The 23035-nt window shown below is 41.5% G+C and overlaps 1 long non-coding RNA gene across 1 annotated transcript in view; it reads left to right on the top strand.

Annotated features, from left to right (window-relative positions):
• Positions 1–23035, top strand: part of LOC118566409 — a 284803-nt gene that overhangs the window by 82248 nt on the left and 179520 nt on the right. Inside the window, exon 2 of the long non-coding RNA XR_004932988.1 lies at positions 12623–12736. This is a non-coding gene — a long non-coding RNA (uncharacterized LOC118566409). The remainder of the gene's footprint in view (positions 1–12622; positions 12737–23035) is intronic.

Raw genomic sequence — 23035 nt, 5'->3', positions numbered from 1 at the left:
TTACTCATAGCTGCTTTAAAATATATGTACAAGATATTAATCGGTTAAAAATTCTCGTGTAATGATATGTAATATTAGTGACTATACTAAAGCTCTTTAGTAAACTTGCAAATTTAATTGCTCATTAAAGAGTTAGGTGTTTTTTGGGAGTGGCTACGGCTTCAGTAAGTCAGGCAATTGGAACGGGGCCAGGCAGTTGTTTTTTTTTACCTCGTTCACATTTCTCCTAATCTTTTTTTCATCGTTTTATTTTTGATATTTCTTATCTGTAATGTTTACATTTTTGAAGTAAACGGTTGGACCTAACCGAGAGGAGCCTGTTTGTTTTTGTTTGTTTTATTTGTCATGAAAGGAGTTAGAGAGGGGAAAAGGAGAGCATCAAGCTTATGGGTTCATTAATAAAAATCAACAATTAGGAACCCTAAACGCTCCCACGTACTCGGGCGTACTGCGCACATACTGTGGCGCTGACTCTCCTACAATTCACACACTTTCTGCCAGTGCAGAAAGCAGCAGAACGGATGGTAAAATGTGTGATTAGCTAGCTGAGCACCTAGAGCCATTTCTTTTCCAGCAGGCTCCCACCTGTCAGTGAGAACAGAGAGAGACGGTGATGCTGCGTCCTGCAGACCGCCTGCTTGGAGCAGCTCGGTGAATCAAGCTCAGTGTCTCATATAAAACAGTTAGATGTGAAGACTTCTTGCTGCCGAGCAGTTTAGTGTTACACCGAGTACATGTATGCTGTCATAAAAATTCAGTTCTGCGCAAACTTATGACAGCGCAAGTATGTGGGAGCCTTTAGGAAGCTACCCTGCTGCTGTAGTGGATCACTATATTGCAAAATCTCCAGAAAATTATTTTTGCATTGATTTCTTTAGTGTTTCTGCCTTATTTAGGAAGTTAAAACATTGTCATATTATAATAAATAATTTTGCTCTAACTTACAGAGAATCCTGCGTTGCCATAGTATCTGGTTTTGAGTATTTTTGTAAGTCTAAGTGTGGAGTTTGGTTTTTGTATCACTACTCAGACTTGTGTCGCTTAACCATGTTCTGTATTGTTACAGACATTAGCTGGTCTGTTCTTGACCCTAGACCTGTACAAGTCCTGGTTGAAAGGGAAGTCAATCCTCATGATCCTCTTTGCAGACCCCATTGTTCACTGCCGTTTGGACCGGTCCTGTTTTGTGGATGATCCAAGTCACACACTGGTGAAAGAACACAGGACAGACCAGAGATGGTACATTTGGCTTGATAGTGTAAAAACTCTGCCTAGTTTTCTTTCGTCCAGGTGATTTTTAAACATGTGGTCTCAAACTTAAATCCTCTAGCTAAACTACTTCACAAGCAGGCAGGCAAGAGCTGCAGAGGTCTGCTAATAAGCTCATATTGGAGTTGTGTTGAACCTAAAAGTTTTAGTACAACGGCCCTCAAGGACTGTTTTAAACATCAGTCCCTGTCTATGCCGTGGAGCTGGAAATGCAAATGGTTGGAACTAATCTATGTAACTAATCTATGTACCCGGCTCTGGGAAAGACTGAATGATGGTAGAAATGAACGAGGACCATCTCTGGTCCCAAGGAAGGGTGGTTTCTAGGAACCAGAGGTTATCCATAACAAACGTTTGGGTGAGGGGAGTTGGTGCAGGGGACGGTTCTCTGGAAATCCACCCTCATCTCCAGCGTCTTGAGTGGGTTAAGCTCCAGAAGGTTCAGCCAATACTCTTCCTGTCTGTATGCAGACTTGTCATTGTCCTGTATCAGATCGGCAGTGGTGTCATCAGCAAACATCAGGAGTTTCAAACACGGGCCAGCTACGGTGCCGTCATTTGTGCACAGGGAGAAGAGGAGTGGAGGGAGAACCCCCATCCTGGGGGGCGCTGGTGCTGATGGTTCTTGTGCAGGAAAACATCCCCGGCCTTACCTGCTACTGCCTGTCAGGAAGCTGGTGATACACTGACAGGAGGAGGCCAGCAGGACGAGCTTCAGCTGGAGGATAATGGTGCCAAACGCTGAGCCAAAGTCCACAAACGGGATCCTGGCAGGATCTAGTGGGTCAGCGCAGACCTTCAGACAGAAGGGGAAAATGCCATCATTCTGATGTCGAAAAAGCCTTTTTGTATCTTCCTCAGTGATCTTTTGTAAGGCGCAGAGGTCCTTGTTATGTGAAAGGTCTTGGTTTGCGCACATGTCCTTAAAGAAACCCTAATGTTATGAAGTCAAAGCATCAGGAAATGTATTCAGATCAGAGGTAGCATCAAATAGACTCCAGTCAGTGCATTCGAATCAGACCCAGAACTTCTACTTTGACTCATCGGTTCATGTCCTAACAGTCCTGAACACAGATCTGGAGAAGATGAAGCAGTGATCAGGGAATCCTACAGATGCACGGGGGAACAGCTCCATATGCATCCTTTAACGCTGTCTAGCAGTGATCCACTGTGGGTTTTCCTCTTTGTGGGACAATTAATATGCTGTCGGTTTTTTGCATGTTGCTTGGAGAGGATTGAACTCTTCTTTTCCCCAAGAACAATAAGATGGTCTTGGTGTTTATCAGGTCAAAGAGCTGATTTTCAGCCTCTGATGTGCAGGTTTGTGGTGAGATGTAGACATCCTCCAGAACAAAGGCGGAAAACTCTGTAAATAAAATTGTTTGCAGTTTCTAAAAAAAAAAAAAGAAGAAAAACAGGATGACTCCAGGTGAGGTCCACATTTCTTTGTAACAAGGTGACGTCAGAACACCAACCTACGTTTACGTAACAGCAGATTCCACTCCAAACAGCTAAAAGCCGAGAATCAGAGGTAAACTCCGGGATGTGTTCTCTAACCCAGGGATCTATAAATCTCCCAGTTACTTGTGCTGAGAAGGAGCAGCTTGTCCATTTTATATGCTTGGAGTGGACATTTGCCAGGTGGATAGATGAGAGCGCAGCCCCAGCTGTCCAGAGAGGACTGCCTGATGCTGTGGAGTTGCTCTCCTGTGAAAAGTGACTGTTTTATTATGTGTATTTTCCTCTGTATATAAGTGAAGGCCAGTGTGGTGCCAGATTGGCCACCCTCACTGCCAATTTGAAAGATGTGCATCAACAATAATGCCAGGGTCGAAAGACGACTTCTTTTGTTGTTGCCCATCAATCTATAATGGCTCTTAACGTAATTTCTAAGAATTGGTGGAACAGGTGGAAAGCCTTTAATAAGGCGGTCGGTCTTCCCCGGGCGGCGTAGATGCCCCAGCAGATTCACCCCAAGGTCAGGCTGTGTAAGCTCCGAAACTGCGAAAAATCCCAGAGCTCAGTGTCAGACTTCACAGGCCTTGGTTGGCTCGTTAAAGGGTAAAGCAGGATGATTAGAGGAAGACTGAACAAATATGGCTCTCTTTTTTTTTTTCTGGAAGGATTGCCAGAAACACGGATGTGTTCACCAGGACACCCAGCACCACGTTTGAAACAAGAAATAAAATATATCAGCACAACAGTCGAGCATGGCGGTGGAGGAATGATGATTTTTTTTGGACCTGGGCGCCTTGCAGTCGTGTCATACTGCAATGTCCAATCCCAGCAGAAAATCTACATCAGAATGTCCCAGTCAAAGTCCAGACCTCCGCCTGATTGAAACGTAGCGCTGAAACCGTCAGAGAGCCGCGCAGAAGCAAACATTAACGAGCTGAGGTAGAAACGTGGAGTAAAATTCCTCCACGTTGATGCGAGATGACCTGAAATCCAAACGGTTGTCTTCTCCTCTGCTCCGCCTGCACTTAATGGGTTTGCTGGAGTAACCCCGTCGTCACCCCCTTTCAGCCACGCATACGTGTGTGTCATTTATGGATTTATGTTTAATCATGGTCTGCTGCTTTTTCCGCTGTCAGGCCAGTTTGCAACCCCTTCACAGAAGGAATGGCATTATTCATGTTGTGGTGGTGCCACAGCTATTACTGTAATGAGTCAGGCTGTTAATGCCATCCAGCTCCAGACACAAAGGTGTTCTCTCAACCTGAGCTGCCCCCCCCCCCCCCCCCTGCAGACAGGAGACCTCTGTGCCCTACATAACAACGATGTGATGTGTCATCGCTGATTTATTTTGCCCTTGAACCTCCTAGTGATAGCACCTAGTGGGATAGCCTTTAAAAGAAGTGCCCAGAGATGAAATGAATGCTCTGTTCCAAACTATTGAAAGACACGCGCTACAGCTAAAGGCTTTTAGAGGGAGTGCTGTAATCTAAAATGTGCTATATTTCTCACACACAGCGCAGCGCTGGGATGGGCTGATCAGATAGCCTGAGATTAATCTGACTTGACCTGCGAGCAGCAGTCACTGCCTTCTGCATTTGCCGGCCATGAGAGGAATTTGCAATAGATTCCACAAAGATAGAAATCAATTTGAATTCAGCCGAGGCTCCTCGCAGCGATAAGGGCGTTGCTGCACCTACATGCGGACGCTCAAATTTCATAATGAATAGATAAGGATTAATGTAATTTCAAACTGTCACCTCCTGCCAGACGGGTTGTCATGAGCGGCTTATCGCCGTGGCCTGATTTTTATTTACATCCAGCCGCATAAACAGCCCAGTTTATTCAGGTCCCCCCTCCATAAACGCGTGGCTCCATGGTAACCATCCCCCGTGTTTAAAGGAGCCTTATTAACTCTGTGCAAATCCTCCTGTTTATGATGTTTGCTTACAATGCAGCAAATATCCGCCGCGCATCCTGCGAGGACGCGCGGTAATTACGGCGCCGTTTGAGTGACGGCGATCCGGAGGGCAAACGGACGAGGCTCGTCTCCCGCCTCGTCCGCAGGGTGTTGGTCCAGGTTAATGGCCGTCCTCCTGGGAGAGATTAGCGGGCGTTTAAAGAAGGTAAAGAAGGGAGGCATTCAAATTCAGTCTGATAATGTCAAATGCTTTAAAGTGTATCTTTTATAATCTCCTTGTCACGGGCCATTTGCAGGTTCCTCGGTCCAGGGCTTTATGAAGTTCCCCGAGCAGGCGTTTTAAAAAAAAAAAAAAAACGAAAAAAAAGCCGAATTCCTTTTTGAAAGGACATTTCATTTGAGCTGGATTCTGCAGCACCAGCCATAAATAGCCAGCCATCTGTTTCCTGCTTCTGCAGCAGCCAAACACCGAGCAACAAAACATTCTCAAACTGAGTTTTGATCGAGGAACAAAGGAGCTCCGAAAAAGGGCTGCGCAGCGCTGTAACTGAAGCTCCTGTTGGACCAGAACCCAGCCAGGTGTCCGGCTTCTGAAAGTGAGCGCCGGCAGGAAAATCTCTGTTTAGAAAGGGGAATGCCACTTGTAGTGGAGTGGACCTGTGATCGATTGGGATGTGAAGTGGCTTAGCCGTGCCTCTGTGTGTCAATAGCTTCACCGGCCCCCTTCAACCCTGCGATAAAACAGAGGCTCTTGGTACGAAATCTAAGCCGGCGTGCCCCTCTGAACCTCCCCGCATGGTCACATTTTCATCTCCGGGTGTCGTGTTGCTGATCTGGAGCCTGTTCTGCCGACGACACAATAAGAAAAAAAAAAAAAAAAGCTTCCTTGGAGACGTTAACGGCTGAAGTGACAACAAATTAGGATGCGGTCCACACCCACATGGATTGAGACAAGGATTTAATTGGCTTCATATCTGGATTTGATAGCATTGCTGTTGACATTTGATTAGAGCAGGGGAAAAAAATAAAAAAGAACAAGGTGACTTGATATTGTAGTGATAAGAAAAAATCCCAACCCGATCACATCAATACTTTACTCAGGAGCACGTAGGTGTCTAACCTTGTAACCAATGACAGAGGTTTGTTGGCTTACTGGCAGTGAGGTTTTTTTTTTTTTTTTTTTTTTCTCCACAGAGCACGCTTTGTCATTTATTGCTGTGAGCAGCATCTGTTTTCCCTACAATCGTTCCTGTTGATCCTGAAACACTGTTGACCTGCGGGTCGAGCTGCACAAACACATCTCCGAAGCGTTGATGCTGACTAATTCGCAGCTTTTCAAATTAAAGGTCACCTCTGAGCAGCACTTGATGGCTTTGTGTCTGTGTTGCTGGCAACTGTGCAGGGTTCTCAGGATCTGAATGCTAAGCCTCTCGTCTTTCAATAGAATTAGATTATTATAGTCTAAACTCAGAGTATATGTAAGTATAATTAGGACTTTAAGGCTTACTATTGAAAGAGGGCAATCTTGTCAAGCTTTTGAACAGAGCCCAGTACTCAGCGACAGTAGGAGCTGTTCCTGACTTCTTGCTGAGAGCCTTTAACCTGACCCTAGCCAGATGTATTTCGCTCCGCCTAGCTCCACTCATCCATCTGGGACATAGGAATGGCGGTTCAGAAGGCTGGGCCTTATCAAAAATCCTTGCATATGATTGGATAAGCCACTTGTCTGTCATCTTTATCAACGTGCTATTTCAACCACTCACACCGAAGCTAACCGTGACGCTGTGAGAGCGACGCAGGAAAATACAAAATTTTTTTTTTTATGTGTTTGCGGCTCTAGTGGCACACGTTTTATTGACAGTGAGCTGACAGGAAGAGGGGGGAAGACAGGCGGCAAAGTGCCGCGGGTCGGAGTCGATCCCGAGCCGACCGCGTTGAGGCCTCCTAACTTGGTTCGCGCTAACCGCTAACCGCTCCACCACGGGCGCGCCCCGGAAAACAAAACCTTCCAAATCCGGTCGGGAGAAGGGCGAAAACATGGTTTCCACCAACAAAAGCCTTCAGAGGCGTTCTCTGATGTTCTTTTAATGAAACAATATTAGGTAGATTGGACAACAAGGAAGAAATAGCAGCATGAATGTTAACGCTTGCTTCCTCGATGCGAGCCGCCATTGTTTTTTTTTTTTTTTTACGGTCGCTTCTCCACTACGTCACATCTATGAAACTCCAGCCCTGCGTCCTGATTGGCCGGACCATAAAATTGGTTGGAGAAATCACTTTCAATGGGCGATGTCCCAGATGGATATGAGTGAAGCTAGGCGGAGCGATATCCATCTGGCTAGGGTCAGGTTAGAGAGCCTTACCTGTACAGGTGAACATCTGACCGCTCACCAGCCGTCCCTCACGCTGGGGGTGTCCAGCCAGGGCCTCCTGAGACGCCCTACAAACCGCGTCCTTGCACCCCACCTCAGGTTTAATTGTCAGCCTCGGTCTATACCCAGCTACCCATAAAAATGCCTTTGCTTGTTTCTTTAAGTCTTTAGGGTTTGAGTTACTACTGTAGTTTGTGGTGCTTTGCTGTTTGGTTTCCATGAGGTTTGGTTCAGGGAAGATCTACTGTCCCCTATATTTGTTTAACTGGAATTTGGGAACTCCCTGATGCTAGTCAATGGGAACAAACCAATAGAAGGTAAAATAATCTAGGATTGATTCCAAAAAATAAAATAAAATAGAAACCAAAAAATGTAGAATCGACGCCACCATTTTGTAGTTTTTTTCCCAAGAAACCTAAACAATAATGTAAATCAAAAGAACTACACGACCCATAAGCCAACAGTGCTTCCGATCCATGTTTTCCGCCTACGCTCAAAAAACAGCAATGGAGGGAGAAACCGCTAGTGGCGAACTCGACCTGGAAAAGTTGGATTTGTAACGCAAAGTCAGAAGTAAGGACTTATCTATTAAACTCACAGAGCTGACTGGAAAGTTGCAAATATTAGCAAACTTGACGAGAGTTGAATGTCACGGTGTTAACGTTCAGTATGCTGCTTGCAGAATGTGTTTCCTGGACTCATTATCCAAGAATGTGTTTAATGTTCGATGAATGTATCGGTTCTGAGAGTAAACCCTAAGTAGTTTGTGGATATTTTCTTGCAATTGGACAAATACTAATATACTTGTATCATATTCAACTTTTTCTTTTACAAAAAACAAGTTATCTAAGTTATTAAAGTAGTTCTTTTATGCACTTTTTTTGTTAATTGAGTATAGATCTAATGCTATGTGCATTTTTCTTTAGTTTAAGCAATTTGAAACATAAAATTAACTTCATTGTTCATGTGGAACAATTACTTAATGAATTAGTAAAAGGCAACATTGTACATTTTGTTTATTCAACTAAGACGGGCATGGTCTGCTTCCTTGTTTGTTACTTTTATTATTTATTATTATTATTCCCTTTACTATAACTGGCCTTTACTGCAGCTAAAAACAGGAACTTAATTCACCCTTCATAGAAATTCAGGTTTAATATATTGTCAGAAAACTTAATGGAGACAACAAGAATGGGAGAGTCACAGGAGCGGGAGTCATTCTGAGTGGGAGTGATTTTACCAGGAGTGGGATTGGAAACTCCCGTGTCACCCTCTAGTTTAATAATAATAATAATAATAATAATAATAATAATAATAATAATAATAATAATAATAATAATGAACTTTAATGATCTCACAATGGAGATATTCACTTCTGCATCTTAACCCATCCCCTTGGGGAGCAGTGGGCTGCCACTGTGCGGCGCCTGGGGAGAAATCAGGAGTTAAGGGTCTTGCTCAGGGACCCAGAATGGCAGCTTGCAGGAGTTGAACTCAGAACGTCTGGGACCGAAGGTCTGTGCTCTAACCACTAGGCCACCAGTCCATCAGCGTTCTGCTCACCTATGGAAACTGAACACCAGTTTTCACCCACAGCAGAAATCTTGAGATCCCACTGATCCCTGATTTATGGATCAGTCCTTGGTGTGAGTCTCGTTTCTTAGAAAAAGGCCCTTTGCTCCCTATGATGTGCCGTGATATGTGCATTAGCATAAAAACCAGTGACGCTGACGACTGCATAGGAAGTATCATGTGGGCATGCTGTGAACTGCAGAAATATTTGGGAATCAACACAATTTGTGTGCTTCACCGTTTACCAAAATAGCCTAAGCATAAGTCCCAGCTCTCAGCTTTTAATTAGCACCATGTTTTTGTTCCTTGGTCCTGGAGCCCCTTCCCGCTCTGCATGTTTTACATGTTTCCCTGCTCCAACACACCTAATTCAAATAAATGGGTCAGCTCTTGGGCTTTTAATCAAGCTCTGCAGAAGTCTGATAATGATCCATTCATCTGAATCAGGTCTGCTGGAGAGGAAAACCATGTAAAATATGCAGTGTGGGATGTCCCCAGAACCGGGATTCAGACATGCTGAATTAAGTGGTAACGCCATCCAAATTTCACTGAGAACGTTTTGGAATTACACATTTTTCATATTTAAAATCATCTTTTGTGTAAAAAAAACAACAACAACAAAAAAAAAAATCCAGGCACTGCTGTAAAAAGCATGACAACTGTGATCATCATTCAAGTGTAAAATGAAATGTTTTTGCATTCTAAATCCCAGCCTGGCCTTTTTCTCACCCAGGTTCCACCATCTATAGATTCCCAGCTTAGGAAGCTTTTCTACTCCAGCACTGTTCCACCTTTTCTCCTGAAATTTAGGTTTGCAGGGCTTTGGTATGTATTTCTATTCTGTTAACAAGGATGCATGTAAGACATTCTTTCTTGGTTCTCATGTAAATGTCTCGAGTGTCCAGGAAAGACTCTTGTGCAACACCAACATGCACACAAGTGAGTTCAGATAACCGTCTACGCATTCAAGGAAAGCAGCATAAAGAGAAATAGAGGACGCATGTTTTTACCCATCTTTGTTCAGATTTATATTTGTAAAGACTTTTAAAAGTCATGCATCCATGTCCCTTCATTTTCAGGATCCTGCACTGCTTTGTTCTGATCCATCACCTAAAATCCAGAGTAAAATACATGGAGGGCTTTGTCTTTTATCGTTAGTGACACGGTGACTACTAAAATAACTAGAAACGACACATAAGAGGGATTTTTAGGAGGTCTGTGTCCTGCAGAGGAGAATAAATGTTTTAGTTGGTACCTGGGGCTGTGTAAGAAAAGTTTTGCTGGCCCAAAACTTGAATGGTGCATAAAAGGAGAAAACAAAAATCTCTTTATGACCTCTTTTAAATTTCAAATTATGCAAAACAGCAGGTGCTTTGTTTTACTGGGCAAAGTCAATGAACGGTCCTGGGGCTTTTTTTTTGTTAAATTAGCCATAAACCGGCTCCCTTAAAATCCAAAACAGAAGGAAAGTGGCTTTTTAATAAGGACGGTGCGGTACACCATCATAACACTTTCCTATTTTCACACAGAAACATGTTCAGAATGTAGGAAGCTTTAAAAATGAAAACTACGCCTGGTTTTTACATAAACAATTTTTATGGCATAATAATCAGTTATCCCTCAAACAAGCGGGGAGCCACCTTTGATGTTTCCGTATTGAATTTGTTTTGTTAGTTTCGTGTTTCTTAGTTCAAAGAAGGGCTTTTAATTTAAACGTTTCCTGATGCAGCTCCCCGCCAGTTCAACGCCACACGTTAATTACAGGTGTGTTGACGCGGCGTCTCTTTGTGCGAACTTATCTCCGTGCCCCACGGCTCCCTTCAGCCGCGCCACAACCCCTCCGTCTTCAGCTGGGAGCGTATTGGTCTCCATGGAGACCCGTTTTTACCAATACTTCATTGGTGCCAAATGACCCTGTGCCGTTACTTAGCTTCTCGCCGCTTTGTGTGCACGTGTTTTCTTTTGGAGATTAAACGTTCCAAGGCAAATTGAGGTCTTGCTGGGTTTTTTTTTTTATTATTATTTTTATCGCCTGGATATTGAATAAGCATATGCGGGTAAAATAGCAGAACGTGGAACTGTAACACTCAGAATAAAAGCAGATTGATGTGTTGGCGCGCTTCTTGGGGGCCAGGGGATAACGAGGAGTATAATGCCAGAGGAACTGCAGTTTTATCAGGTAGAAGCAGCATGTGAAAGTTAGTGCCACGAGTAATTGGCTGTTAGGTGATATTTTACAAAAAAGAATAATCCCTGCTCTGTACTACAACATGTCATGAAGCAAAAACGTTTCTTCAAATTAGTTATCAGACGTTCAGGGTGCAAATTGTGCCGGTTAGTACAGGGGCTGCATGGGCTTCAGTTGGAAGTCCGGTAGTCTTTTCTAGCATTTTGCTTGAATTTAATGTGCAATAAATCTCATTCATTTAATTCATTTCATTCATTTAGAGTGCGTACTATGTATTTGTAGTGAGGTGTCACCAGTAAGGTACTCTGGAGCCAAACTACCTGCAGACGAGCCAGTGTCCCCATCAGTGTGATGGAGGGAGATATTACTAAAATGCTGTTTCATTGGCTCATAATCAAAGGCTTTGCATATGCTGAATAAAAATGTTTTGTCTGCAGTGCAATTAAATGGTAAGATATGGTCTTAAAACCCCAATACAGCTAATTAAACATTTACGCTTGTTTGGGGAAAAATAGCAAAACAGATGCTAAACATATGGAAAAAGAGGAAATCACAGAACTTGAACTCAAGATGGTTTTTGTGTAATTTATGAAAGCTGATACATCTTAATTATAAACTTTTTTTATTTCTACATGACAGGCCATACTTGACATGGTACAACTGTAAATAAACCCCAGTTTGGTGCAACAGACCAAACTTCTCTTGATATGTTTCTGTTTTCCCATTTCTTGAGCTGAAGATTATCCTGTAAAACAAAGAAGAAAAGAACTAAAAGATCCACTCTCACCACTGAGGAGACTCAAAGGCAGCAGATTATATTCAGCAAGGCAGGATTTGTCTTCTGTTGACTTGAAAATGAAAACGTTTGTGTGGTTTTGATCTGGAGAAGAAGCCCCAGAATTCAACAACTTCACGGCTGTCTTTGAACACCTGCTGGTACTTATTAATAAAAACCTGATGGAAAAGTTAAATACGTTGTTTAGAAACCACCAGATTATATTTTTCGTCGTATTTCTTGGGTGCAGAGTGCTTTGACTATTATCTATGTTCAACAATTAACATGAGATTGCCTTCATTATGTAAAATACTTTAAGGAATAAGCCTGAAATGGGTAGAACGGTCTCTTGTTTAGTGTTTTTTGACCCCGTATGGATGTAGCCCCATGCATGTGGGTTCTCTCCTGATTCCTCCCTCCAGCGTTGGTCAACTGTCTCTGAATGTGTGAAGGTCTCTGTTCCCGGTGAAAAATGGACGACCTGTCCAGGGCGTGGCCGCCTCGTGACCATTTACCACCACACGCGGCGCGTTTTGGAGGTGCAGACGATGGAATGAGTTGTTTTCAGTGATACCGGCGCTGCAGCTTAGGCTCATTAATGCTGGATAAAGCCAGCAGTTAAAACTTCAGCGTAAATCCTCAAACTCTTCAAAGAAAGCAGAGGAATGCATTCATTACAATATTTACACAACATTTTTGTTGCTTCTTGACCTCAGGCATGAATATTAATGGCGACGGGCACCTTGGAGGTTCAATGCATGTTCAAATTGATTGACTGTGCGGTAAACGGTAAAGTTTTGAATTAGTTATCAGTTTTCTATGTTTCCATACTTACTATAAATATACAGCAAAATGTATTATTACGGGTAAGATGGAATAAATCAAAAATCTGCTCTATGACCTGCGGTCTGTGCGTTGGGTGGGATTTAAACCTCCTTTCTCCTCATATTCCGAAAATAAAGCTGTACTTGGCTTCCTGTTGCTTTTACAAGCCTCCTGTATTGACGAATATTTGTTTCTGGGTTCCTCATTGAATATTTACGCTCTTTCTTCCCCCAAAATGTCTGCAGATAATTGCTTGGAAAGAATCGCCCAGGAAGGTCAGCCAAGACTCCCGCTGTAGGTGCCAAAGTGAGATCTCCAGGACTACAATTACTTCGGCTGCAGAGCAAAGTGAATGACAGGTAGGAAATAATTCATATGAATAACCTGCTGTATTATGAATAGCCACCTGCCGAGAGGACATATCGCGGTCAGTTATCCTCAGAATTGCTTCTCAATTGCCCTTTTTTTGTCATTTGTTAGTAATTGCCTTATTCTCTTGATAATATGGTGAAATTAACCTCGGAACATTCCCTCTTTTGTGACATTTAGGAGACAAGGTTGAAGTCGGCATAGCGGCAGCCGCAAACTTATATTTAGATTATTTGACTCTGATTCTGTTTGGCTCCCGTCTTTCATGTTCGGTTCGGTTCTTCAGATTGGCTCTGGTGGCTGCCACTCATAAGACACTCTCTCCGTTTTAACAAAACACACAACATTCAAGCCAAACGAAGGACATCCTTTGAAGAAACTCGGGATCACTCGCATTCCATTTTCTATTTGGGGTACATCTGACCTTGTGGTGAACAGACATAAAAGGCTGTCAGTCAAACCATCACGCCGTCTTTGTTTCCTTGTGATTGTCATTCTCCAGAGGAGTCGAGCGGTAACAGACTTAAATCTAGTGATTCTGTGCTCCTGGCGAAATGCTTGTCTGTCCTTCCTTCTACCAAACTCAGCAACTGCCTCGGGGTAAGGTGGAAAGAAGGTGAAAACACACACACACACACACACGCACACAAAAAGAGGAAAAAGTTGAGGAATGGTGTTTGAGCCATTGGAGAACGTAATCAAGGCCAGCAGGTTGTTGAATAGTTCAGTTTGTTTTTTTCCCCCGGATCAGTTCGATGTAACGTGTTGACCTTCAAACGATTTTTCTGTCCAACTTGTAACAAAGAATGTTTGCAGTTAAAGTCAAATGGAGAGTAAATATCTGACTTTCTCTGGGAACGGAGGAACTTGAATAATACCGCAGCTTCCAAGCAACATGGTTTAAATAAATAAATAAGATTGCAAAGGCTCGGTATAGGTTCCAACGAACACACTTCCTGAAACGTCCTGGGAAACTTAACCACGGGGGGGGGGGGGCTGGAGACGGGAGTCCAGGAAGCAGCGCCGCTTTCATCCTGTCTGGGAATCGAAGTGGACCAGACCTGCTCAGGGGGTCATGGGAGTTTGTTTGTCGAGTACAAATGTGTTTTATGAATCTGCCAAAGGCCTGTAGCCTCAGGGTGTTTGCTGGGTGATCCGGCGGTGCCAGGAGTTTTATTAATGGCGGCCCTGTCCTTCTATGTAACCCCAGAAGAGCTGTTTGCAGTTCAGCAGGTCGAGCTTGTTCCCAGCGTGGTCTGGACTCCTCCCTTGTTTGTGGTGTTCATGGACAGGAACCCAGATTGTTGTCTTTGTTGGTTCTGTTGATGGGTTTTAGTAGGTGTTCTGAAACCGTGACCTTCAGGGATTCACAGCTGAATCTGAAGCAGCCAGGAGGTGAGTCGGATCTTTTCAGTCTGAGGTCGTTGGTCGACCGCTGGGTTGGGCCCATAATGCGGGTGTTGCTTTTGAAGAAAGAGCTGAGGGAAACAACTTTACAGCTTTACCGGGTTTGTGTCCCAAGCCTCCCCCTACGGTCATCAACCATGGATCTAGACTGAAAGAAGTAGATCTTGGTCACAGGTGGCCAAAACGAGCTTCCTCTGTAGGCTGGCCAGAGATTAGGAGCTCCATACAGGTGGAGCTACTCTGTGTGAAAATGAGTCGGTGGACGTTGATCTGTAGGGGGAGCCGCCTTCATTGTCCCACCATGAGGAAAACCTGGAAGATGTTGGGATTATATTTGGATGATAAAGTCTTGGGTCTTTGACAGGATCTTTAATGGTGGACAGCTGCGGACTGAAACTGGTCTCGGGTTTAAATGTAAATCTTTGCTGTCGTAGCCAAATCTTTGTCCTCTATGAACTGTAGGAAATGGGGTATAATCTTACGTATCTGGACTATATTTTACTTTACCGTTTTGATTTGTTACACATTTATTTTTAAAATTAAAAGGGCTATTTGTTTTGTTACAGAGTAGAAATGTTCAAGTAGAACCCTATTTAAGGTGGTTCAAAGATAAAAAAAAAAAGTGAGATTTTATCTTTTTAGCCTTCAAACAAAGCTTTAAGAAACCAGACATACTGTTTACATTATTCTGTAAGCAGTGTAAAATAGTTCAGGTCAGGTTTCACCAGTGAAGGTATTTGTGAACTTTAAGCAGCAGATGGATACCAATCATTTATTTTTTTTTTTGTATTGGAGGTTTTTAAAAAGAAAATTTTATCCATTTGAAGCCTCGGTGATAAAGTTGTTTTACGTTCCCAGGGGTCTTCACATGTGGCTCTTTGCCTCTCATAAAACAGATTAAGAAATGTTTTAATTATCAAGGCAATAAAATAGGGCGGTTTAGCAGTTCTGCATGATTTTATACACTATCTGGATAGAACATCTACACCTGAAGGGTTAGTTGGTGGTAAAGCAGACGGAGTGAGGCTTCGAGGTGGAGAACATAAAAGCAAGAACCATCACAACATTAAAGAGACTCACAAACTCTTTTTTTATACCCATTTTAAATGATAAACATCTTAAACCATAGAACCTGCAGGTTGCTCCTCAAACATTTATCAGAACAATGAGAAACCTCGTCTGTCTTCAATGATCTAGAACCTTCTGCTTTTAAGCGTAGAACAGCATTAGATCTGCACAAAATTATCAAATCCACATCCCACTATCAGTGTGGAATATAGAGCAAATAAAACCATAACCTGTGATATTAACATTTTTAACTGCCTTAGAGCCTTTATCAGGAGTGCTACATGTGTAATATATGCAAACATAAATTACAGTAATTATTGCAGTAATACACATTTTTATGCTTTTCCCACAAGTCATTAAAGTCTCATTAGCTAATGTTACTCCTACAAACCGGTGTCCGTTTTGTTAATAGCATTGATTTTCATGCACAGAGTCATATTAGCCCCGTCCTGCTGATTATACACTGCTTACAAAAATTAAAGGATCACTTTAAAAACACATCAGACCTGAAATTGGAAGAGGGGGAAAAAAATCCAATTTTGCACCATCCTGTTGTTTTTAGGAACAACAGGATGGTGCATCTTTTGATGAAAATGACCAAAGCCCAGTGTTGTATAAAGTACTGAAATCTCAGAGTCAAGTAAAAGTATAAGTACCTCTCTAAAATATGACTTTGGTAAAAGTCCAAGTCACTGACTGAAATGTTACTTGAGTAAAAGTCTTAAAGTATCTGAAATTTCTTGTACTTAAGTATGACAATTACTGTAAAAATAGATGTACTCAAGTAATATAATAAAAAGTATAAGTAAAAAGTAAAACAAAGCAAATGCAGTTTGAATGACATTTTTTAGATTTTGGTAAACTTAGAAAGTCAAATTCACTTAAAATAACATAAACAACCAAGTGCAGGAGAAATTTAGATCAAGTTTAAATAGAAAATACAACCTTTTTGTAAGCTTTCAGTTTTCCTTCTTCAAGTAAGGTCAGTGCTATGCACTTTAAAATTGTACACAACCAAGTGCAGGCAAAATTTAGACCGGGGGTGTATACTAAGAACATGGTTTAGTTACTCTTTTTGTAACGAGTAACTAAAGCAAACATTGAAAATGTATTGAAGTAAAAGTATGCAATTAAGTTCAGAAATATAGTGAAGTAAAAGTAAAAGTTATCAAAAAATTTTATACTCGAGAAAAGTATAAAGTACTCCAAAATATACTTAAGTACAGTAGTTAAGTATTTTTACTTCGTTACTATACAACACTGCCAAAGCCACAGAGGGTTTAATCTGAACTCTGAGAAACTGATGCAGCAGCCTGCTGCAGTTTGCTGAAAGGTCCGCTCTAAATGGTTCTCGGTAGTTTGCACGGCCCCAGGTGCTTGTATGCCTGCCTGAAAACGTCGGAGATCCTGGGGTGAGGGATGGGATTCTGGGGCATCTCCTCCCAGATCCTGAACGGGCAGCTCCTGGACCAACCTGAGGTGCAACCTGGTGACGTCATATGGACCTGAACATGATGTCCCAGAGCTCTTCTGTCTGCTTTAGGTCAGGGGAGTTTGTCAATAGTATTCTTCATCCTCTTTCCTGTCTGCAGACGCTTCCCACATGCGCCATTATCGTGCACAGAAAGGATCCCAGGACCCACTGCAGCAGCGACGGTTCAAACGGTGGATCTAAGAAATTCAGGGCGCCATGGTTTATCTAGTCCAGGTTTGCGTCTCCCTCCCCAGACCAACATTCACCCACCACCAAACCGGTTCTCCTGAACAATTCTGCTAAACACAATCTCTTTTGGGAGGGAGACCTGGCCAAGAGGCACCAGAAACATTTCATATAAAAACATCTACGCGCAGATAAAAGTGCAACTATAGCTGTGATTTAATGCTGAGCAGATGGGATTAAATGTTTTAAAGCAAAGGACCCACACTGTTTGTGGTCTATGAATACATTATAAAACAGCTTATGTATGTTGCACTTAATTCTAGTTTAATAAAAACCTGATGGACAAGGAAGGACATGTTTTTTTAAGACATTTTTTTACCAATCTGTATAATATGATTGATTTTGATTTTGTAAAGTGCCTCGAGATGACATGTTTCATGAATTGAATTGAATTTTGATGCAAAAAAAGGGGGAAATCATATATTTTTTAGACTATTTCTGAATCAAGAAATACAATTTTTTGTTTGTTTTATGGGTCCTAAGAAGGGCAATTTGCACGTTACAGCCATTCTTCACTCACTTCATTGGTTTCCCAGCTCCACCAGGATCAAATGCAACATTTCTCTCCTCACTCCTCAAAGCATGGATGGAAATGCCCCCTTACCTAAAACCAGGGCTTTGAACCGGTTCAATGAACGAAAACGAAAACGAAAACCGGGAACTTTTTGTATTTTACAGGGAACAGAAACGAAACCGGAAACGTTATTATTTTTTATGTTCTGGAACTGGAACACTTATTTAAAAATAATACCGGTTTTATTTCGTTCCTCAAAGTTTTTGTTGCCTAATTAACTAAAAAAAAAAAGTAATTATTTTCCTGCGCACGTTACCATGACGGCTGAGGTTCACTTCCTGTGTGACATCACATCACACATTCGCTGACTGAATGGAGAGAGAGAGCGGTGTCTCCACTAGAGCTACACATCTTAAATAAGAGGTAAATTACGATCCATCGTTAAGTAAAACGCTCATTCCAAACACAATATCAATAGTTATTTTTGTCAAACAGTATTTTTTTTTGTTCTAACCGGTTTGGGAACGTCAATTTATTGGTGGAGCTCAAAACCGGAAATGTTATATTTCCGTTTCTGTTCGGAACGAACTGATTGGGAAAAAAAATCGGTTCAAAGCCCTGCCTAAAACAGCCACTCGCCCCACAAACCACAGCATGCTCCCTCTGCTCTGCGCACTCAAACCCGCTTCAGATGCCCAGAACCGGGCTGAGCACCATGGGGGACCGAGGGTTCTGTGCCGCCGCTCCTCGTCAGTGGAATGTCCTCCCTGACACTTTGAGGTCACAGCGATCCACGGCCGGCTTTAAAACGGCACTAAAAACATTTGTTTTGGTCTGTCTCTGACCATATTAACTTTTTTTTTAAATGCAATCATGGTTTTAAAAACTTCTGCAGGCACTTTGAGATTTTGATGATGTAAGGTGGAGTACAAATAAGAGCGATACCTTTCATTTCCACAAATCAGTTGGGTTAAAGTGTTTTTTTGTTTTAAAGAGTAAAAATCTTTTGCCCTTTTTTAAAATTTGTGGGAAAATATGTTTATCATTTTCATAATTACTTTATTATTTACTGATATATTATTTGGGAATATTTCACATCCCAACACCGGTGTAAATGTCTCTGACGTCCTCTACTAGATCCTGAGCCTCTGCCTGGCACCACAGGATGCTTGTCTTCAGTTCCTAGAGCTACGCATGAAGAAAAGTTCTTAAATTATTTCAGCCTTATGTATTGTGAAGTCATGAGAGTCTCGTTATGCACCAATTATCTGATCTCTGGTAATATCCTAAAATGATCAAATAACCGTTCAAACACAATCTGTTCAAACCTGAGCAGCTGGAAGAAGTGTGAAGTTAAAGGGTATAAATGAGTGAAATATTGGTTTGTTCTGCTTCTTCCTCCAGGTGCCCAAATGTGTAAAAATGGTTTGCCACCTTTTTTTTAATTAGATTGTGACCAGTACGAGCCCACAGTGAGGGGAAAGAAAGTTCAAAGTTTATTTTAACATTAAAAGTTTTTGCTTTTCTAAAAAGTTTGCCATTTTATTTGAAGTCTTTCAGTTCTGGACTCACAAAAATAGATAGTTTGTCTATAATTGAGCTGCTTTCAGATGTGCTGGAATATATATGTTGGAAAGGAGCAATGAGAGAGGAAATTGCACAACCTGAAGGCGGTTGCTGATGCTTCACGTCAGAAGTTGGGGTTAGTCATTTTTTTCTTTGTCTTTCAACCCAACTCCAAGTCTTTAATGACTAATAAAAACATCAAAACCATGATATTTGGGTCACCCGACCCTTTACTGTACGGTAGGATACCAAACCTCTACTACCTCCTTTAGTCTAAATTACTAAATGAACGCCTAATAATTGCCGCTAAATGCTGCTTAATATAATTTTGAACATTTATCAAATTTATCCAACCCATTAAAAAAAAATAACAAACATAAGGGATAATAATAAGGGAAACTATTTTCTAAATCTACATTGAAAACCTTTGTTCTCAAAGTTGAATGGCCAAGCCATCTGTCTTTGTAAAGCACTTAAATAACAGCAGGTACTGACTAAAGTCAAAAGAAATTGATAAAACATTAGAATTTAAAACCAATGAAATTATCAAAGGTAGAAATAAAATCCAAGTAAAAGCAGAAACAAGAAAATTTGAATAAATTAACAACTTGTATTGGGTCAAAAGATAGGTAAATGGTAAAGATGTTCCAATGTATTATTTGGCTTGAAAAATGCAGACCTTTCCATTGTCACTTAAAATTCTTTGGCTTTTCAAATCCCAGATATCCTGTCTATGGACATTTACCCAGCTAATTTCGCTTTCTTTGGGCTTTTGGTCCCTCGAGCGATCTAGTACTTTGCCCTGCTTTCCCGGGGCTTGTTGAACAAACTGTCTGTCACAGGGGGGGGGGGGGGCAGGAAATTAAGGAGTTGACCACTTTACAAACCTATCAATTATATAACCTTAATCTATCACAAAAAGTAGTTTTAAAATGTTTTGTGAGAAAGTGCACTTCCAGACTCAGTTTATCAGGATTATGAGCCAGTTTTAATTCTGCTCGGACAGCTGACCGACTGGTCTCTCTGGCTGCAGGAGGAAACCCCCGCTGCTGCAGCGTTTAGTCGGCCAGACCGTCTGAGATTTGTTTGTTGTAGCTGAAATGTGAATATAAAGCATTTACTAAGTTAGTGGGGAATATCTGCATACATCAGATATCAAATGTGAAAATCTTGGCTGGATGTCTTCAGCGTTTTAAGTTAATTGTAAACTTTTTTTGCCACAGTTCTGTAATAAGACTGATATTTTAGTATTATTGATCAAATGGAGGCCTTTAATTTTCCTTGTGCACAGAAAACACACATTTCCCCTAAGACTGACTGACTCTTTATCTAAACCTAAATCGGTGGACTATGAACTTATCCTATAACCTCTAAAGATAATTTTGCTCCCATCAAAGGTCTGCGGTATTGTACTGAAAAATCCCCCTGGTTATTCTTGCCATAAATGAGCCAAACCCTACTACAGATCAGTCAGTTTGCTTCCCAGGCACACAGAGAGAAGCTGCGCTTTAGTGTCATTTATTTATTCCAACAGGAGTAGCTTAGAATCAAGCCGGCAGGGCAGAATACGGTAGGACCGATGTAAAAAAAAAAGGCTAAGGAGGTGTAACGCCATCAGCAGAAGCTGTCCATCCTGTTTTATCTGGAGTCCGGATGCAGGAGAATACGGATGCTTCTCAGTCTGCCTTTGTTTGACCTAAGGTGTCTTTTGCTGCCACTCACTGGACTGGAGTGGTACTGCAGTGTTCCTCACAACTTCCCAAGACATCATTAACCTGTTTATCATAAACATTCCTTAGCAAATGGAAACACAAAATCCCAAAGAGCCCCAAACTTTGGTTTATCCCAGGAAACTAAAGCCTAGGGGATTTAAATCCTGTGGATTTTAACAGAATAGGGGCTAATGTGGGGGCTTGACAATGAATATAAACCATTCAAATGAACTCTGCTAGAAAGTGTGGTGGGACATCCAGTTTGAATGATACCAGAATCCTGCAGTATTTGAATATATTCATCTTTGTGCAGTTCATGTCTTTTTCAAGTCATTAAAGTTGCATGGTGCATAGTCATTCACTTTGAAAGAGAACAGTTCAAACACCATTAAAAGCCCCAAATTAATGACATTTATACACATTTACACACTTCTGACCTCAACCATCGTTAAGCCAGAGTTTTTATGATATCACTTAATGCCTCAGGGCTTCTATGTGAAAAGGGAAAAAAAACTATTTTATGAATGAAGCTAATAAAACTAAAATATTTAAGAGGAGAAATATTCAGTTTAAAGTGGCCAAACCAAGTAACTTTGACACGTTTGATCACAGCTACATGTTATTCTGAGCCTGTCTGCCGTCACCGTCCCACATGTTTGTCTGCTGCCACACCCCATGCATCTCCTTTTTCAATTATACATGTCTGCAATTGGAAATTAACATGGGGGACATCATAAAATGCTTGATAACGGCGCTAATGCAATTACATTGGAGTGATTAAAAAAGGTTAAATAGGTGATCTATTACATTGATCTTGAATGCATTCAGATTTAATTTAATTTAAAAGTATTATAATGCTGTAGTTAAAATATGTCCTATTAGTGTTTGGAGCCTGTATGTATAACGATTAATTACTGAATAATTGTTCATGCATTTCAACACTGGCAAGCTCTGAAGGGTGATTTATTTTCTTCAGTGGCTGTACAGAGATAGGGCTTAATTACAGTGGATAGCCTTATCTCCCCTCTCTAATCCGCTCTTTGGAGTCTCTGCGTTCACGCCATCTAGTCGTCGATATCATCACACTGTTGGCAGAGCCAGACGCGGAAAGCAATCCCCAATTTCTCAGTCACATTAGAGCTTATTCATGAAGTCTCCACTGTGAACCTGACTTAAGAACTCCAAAGTGGGAGGAAAGGGAAGCCGCCGAGTGCTGGAAACCTCTTTGCACGGTCTGACAGCCCGAGGTCAGCGAGCCTGGCACATTACCCACTTGTGCTGTTTTTGTCAGCCGCACGGACTGAGGAATGTGTGGTCAAATCTGATCAGATAATGGGCCGAGCTTCTTGCCAGCAGCAATTTGTTGCAGATATTGTTGTGCTAATGTTGGCAATTTGACTGTTTACCTCCTCACGGCGGGTAAAGAAGCACATACCTCTGCAGCTCACATCCGTGTTGAACAAATACCTGCAAGATAAGCCGCTATTAACCCGGAGTCCATGGACACAAACGTCTGTTTTGACATTTAGCTGATCGCTAGTTTTGCTTGATGATTCAACAGCCGTGGCAGATCTTTATCGGGGAGACTGAGAGTTTAATTATTACAGCTCGATGGATCATTTCCAGCACACTAACAGTTGCATATATTAATACGACTTGGGATAAATAGGAAGTTGGCAGCCTAAACACGCACGTTTGAAGGTGCCAAAAGGGGATTTGGATGTTAGCTGCCAAACATCACCTTCAAAGTGCGCTGCTGCATGTTGTATGTAATGAGCATCTCCAGTTTGACTGGGATGGTCTTAAGCTGCTGCTATGGATTTATGATGTAACATGTTCCAGACTTGATGTTGTAAACAAGTTGAAGGTGTTGTATCGAAAAGGTTTGTTCCAGAATGGCTGGAACTACAATTATATCCATACTTATCATAAATATAAAGTTTTCATAAAATTTTAAAGATTTTTTTTTTCCATTTTTACAAAACATCTTCTATAATTTTGTTTTTGCAGCTCTTGGGGGTTAAATTCATGTTTGTGTCTAAAAGTGAGAAATAATCTAAATGTGATAAGTACAAAAAACAAGTTAAAACATGTGAGATGTAAAAAAAAAGACGTGGAAGAGTGACGTTACTTTTGGTTAACTCATCCTGGTCCAAACTTTAACACATCAGAGGAGAAATAATTGGCTTTTGTGACGGGTAAATATCAATTTTGTGAGTAGAGTACTGATTGAACGGTTGTTTCCTAATAGTTGGATAATATTTTAACTAGTGTTGCACCAATACCAATACCAGTATGGGAC

Source organism: Fundulus heteroclitus, chromosome 16, assembly GCF_011125445.2.
Source record: "Fundulus heteroclitus isolate FHET01 chromosome 16, MU-UCD_Fhet_4.1, whole genome shotgun sequence".
In the NCBI taxonomy this organism is placed as follows: Eukaryota; Metazoa; Chordata; class Actinopteri; order Cyprinodontiformes; family Fundulidae; genus Fundulus; species Fundulus heteroclitus.
The sequence above is the reverse complement of the archived record's forward strand: the minus strand, read 5'-3'. Positions and strand labels throughout refer to the sequence as shown.